The following is a 3,945-nucleotide window of genomic DNA, read 5'->3' as shown; positions in this document are numbered from 1 at the left end:
AATACGCAGATAAATTAACATGCTTCTCCGAAGCGTCCCATAAGATTGACCCGTCCGTGTATAAACTTTCCGGTTACGTTTGCGTTGTTAGCTTTGTGAATCAAGACCCTGCGGGTCGAAACGTTAAGGCGGTAAAAATTCTCCCATTTCTCCTCCGTCAACTTCTTTCACCTTCAATTTCATATTTATATATATATTTATATATATAGATATATATATATATTTTATAGTATATAATATATATAATATATATATATATATATTTATACAGTAGAATAGAATACACAGCCCACTTTTAAGGGTGTTTGTAAGTGCCATAGTTTCCCCAAAAAGGTTCTCATTAATGCAAAAATTTAAAAGATATTATATACATACAATGTTTGTGTATATACATATATATATGTATACATACAAAACACACACACCACACACACACACACACACATATATAATATATATATATATATATATATATACTATATATTATATTATATATATATTATACTATATACTATTATATGTACAGTACATATATATGTATATATATATATATATATATACATATATATATGTGTGTGTATGTATGTATATATATATATATATATAGCATATATATATATGTGTGTGGTGTTCGTTTGTGTGTGTGTATGGTGTGGGGAATCGTGTGTGTGTGTGCACCTGTGTGTGTGTTGTGTGTGTTGTGTGTGTGTGTATGTATATATACATATATACTTTATATATACTAATTAATATATATATATATATTATATAACATACATAGAGTAGAAAAAGACACCATTATAAGGGTGTTTGGAAGTATATATTCCCAAAAAGATTCTCATTAATGCAAAAATTTCAAACAGAAAACTAGTTCAGTTGTGAATGAACAGAAATTGACATAATGGCAATGTATATATTAGTAGAACTCGGGAATTCGGGAATCCATGAATATAGTTCTAACACCATATTCTCTACTATTAGGACAAACGATAAATGAATTTCCTAACACACAGAAACACAAACACACAACATTTTATTCTTAGTTATACTAATCTTCGGAAGATTCGATTTGGGGTAACGTCGCAGGCCGTGCTGCTCCGTGGGACCATTTTGTGGCCTTTACACTTGGAAGCCAGAGCAGAGAAATTCCCCCGGATTGAGATTGATTCCCTGCTAAGTGAAGGCTTTTATATTTTACCGTCTACTATTGATATTTTCAGTCTAAAAATAAAACGATCAGTGTAATATTATTATTCGTTAATCATTGTTATTGGTACATGTTTATAAGAGAAGTTTGTGTGTGGTGTGTGTGTGTGTGGTGTGTGTGTGTGTGTGTGTGTGTGTGTGTGTGTGGTGTGTGTTGTGTAGTGTGTGTGTGTGTGTGTGTTGTTGTGTTGGGTGTGTGTGTGTGTGTTGTCATGTGTGTGTGTGTGATGTGTGTGTGTAGTGTGTGTGCGTTCGTGTGTGTGTGTAGGCTGGGTTGTGCGTAGTGTGTGTGTGTGATGTTGTGTGTGTGTGTGTGGTGTGTGTGTGTGTGTGTGTTGTGTATGTTTGTTGTGTGGTGGTGTGTGTAAATGTCGTGGCGTGGCGTGTGTGTGTTGTTGGTTGGTGCGTGTGTGAGTGTGTTTGGCCTTGTGTGTGTGTGTGTGTGTGTGTGTGAGTGTGTGTTGTGTTTGGGTTTTGTGTGTGTGTATGTGGAAGTGTGTGTGTGTGTGTGTGTGTGTGAGTGTGGTGTGGTGTGGGAGTGTGTTGTGGGTTGTGTGGTGTGGGTGTGTGTGTGTGTGTGTCCGGGTGTGTGTTTGTGTGTGCGTGTTTGTATGTGTGTATCGTGTGGTGTGTGTGTGTTGTGAGTGTGTGTGGGTGTGTGTGTGCGTTGTGTGTGTGTGCGTGCGTGCCGTGCCCGTGCGTGCGTTGTGTGTGTGTGTTGTGGTTGTGTGGTGTGTGTAGGTGTGTGTGATGTGTGTGTTGGTGTGTGTGCTGTCGTGTGTGTGTGTGTGTGTGTGTGTGTGTGTGTGCATGTGCATGTGCGTCTGCACGTGAGTGTATGTGTGTATGTGTTTTTGGACTAAACGCCATGGGGATTACGTTATCAAAATGAAAGGGTGAAAGGGGTAAATCGGGGATTAATGAACATTGCCAAAGCTCATTTGATTTCTGAAATTTACGTTTTAACCCCTTTTATTACTATTCACGGAACAAAACTTATTGCCATGTATGGCCCCCCCCTTACCCCTTAGTGTTATTTTATTGGTATAAGGATAAAATTCCTCTGAACAGTGACGAGAGTTTTAAATCTATCTAGGTTTTTTTAACATTTCACTTGCTGGAGATGGAGAGGGATAGAGGGAGAGGGGAAAAGGGAATGGAGAGGAAGGAGGGAGGAGGGAGAGGGTAGAGAGAGGAGAGGAGAGAGAAGGAGAGAGATGAGAGAGAGAGGGAGGAAGAGAGAGAGAGAGGACGAGAGAGAGAGAGAGACGAGGCGGGAGGAAGGAGAGAGAGGAGAGAGAGAGACGAGGAGAGAGAGAGATGAGTGCGAGAGATGAGTGTGAAGGAGAGAGATGAGAGAGGAGAGAGGGGGGAGAGAGAACCGAGAGGAGAGAGAGAGAGCGAGAGGAGATGACTGTGAGAGAGGAGAGTACGACGAGACGGAGATGAGAGAGATGAGAGGAGCTGGAGATGGGATGGAGATATCGGAGAGAGAGAGAGAGAGAAAGTGGAGAGTGATCGAGGACGGAAGAAGGATGAGAGAGACGACGAGAGAGAGAGACAGACAAGACAGGACAAGGACAGGACAGGCAGGTACAGACAGACCAGACAGGGACAGACTTGCCAGTCAGAACAGACAGGACAAAAGAGACAGTCTTGCAGGACAGACAGACTGGCAGACAGACAAGACAGACAGACGGAGACACAGACAGACAGATAGATAGATAGATAGAGAGCGAGAGAGAGAGACGAGAGAGGAAGAGGAGCGGAGAGAGACAGGAGAGAGAGAGAGAAGAGAAGAGAGCGGAGGAGCGGAGGAGAGAGAGAGGAGAGAGAGAGAAGGAGAGGACGAGTGGCGAGAGAAGAGGAGAGAGAGAGGGGAGGGAGAGAGGAGAGAGCGAGAGAGAAGAGAAGAGAGGAGAGGAGCAGAGTTGAGAGAGGAGAGAGAAGAGGATGAGAATGAGAGAGAGAGAGGAGGAGAGAGAGGAGAGAGAGAGAGGGGAGAAGAGGAGGAGAGGAGAAGTGGAGAGAGAGGAGGAACGAGGAGGAGGCGCGAGAGAGAGGATGGTGAGAGAGATGGAGGAGAGGAGAGGTGAGAGAGGAGAGGAGAGAGAGGGGAGAGAGATGCGAGGAAGATGAGAGATGACGCGCAGAGAGAGGAGAGGAGGAGGATAGAGGAGAGAAGAGAGCGGAGAGGAGAGAGGAGAGAAGAGACGGGGAGAGGAGAGTGAGGATGAGAGAAGAGCGAGGCGGACGAGACGGGAAGATGAGAGAGGAGATGGAAGAGAGAGAGGAGCGAGCTGAGAAGAGCGGGGAAGAGGAGGAGAGGTGACGAGTTAAGAGAGAGATGAGAGAGAGAGAGAGAGATGGTTCCAAACCAAAAACATTAATAAGTTTCGCACTCTTTCTGAACGGAGGAACACAAATATAATGTGCTTTACGATCGTTAAGATATGATTACTCGACCTCCTGCCTGTTTCAGACATCAAAGGTTTCCAGACATATTCCTTCAAGCTACTTTTTGCCCATCATCATTTAATACTTTACGTGTACTTGGAATCCAAAATTTCCTTAACCACATCCTTAAACCGGTGAACCAATTTGTAACAATTGTTAAATATCTAATCCAATCAAATCAAACCACTCGACTTGCCTAAACGAGTACTTTCTCACATTCTAAGTAAAGTGAGATATTTCTAGAAAGTAATTATTTATCAACACTCAGGAGGGTGTGGATGG

The sequence above is a fragment of the Oratosquilla oratoria genome, chromosome 20, assembly GCF_046742065.1.
Source record: "Oratosquilla oratoria isolate Oo_2021 chromosome 20, ASM4674206v1, whole genome shotgun sequence".
Classification (NCBI taxonomy): Eukaryota; Metazoa; Arthropoda; class Malacostraca; order Stomatopoda; family Squillidae; genus Oratosquilla; species Oratosquilla oratoria.
The sequence above is the reverse complement of the archived record's forward strand: the minus strand, read 5'-3'. Positions refer to the sequence as shown.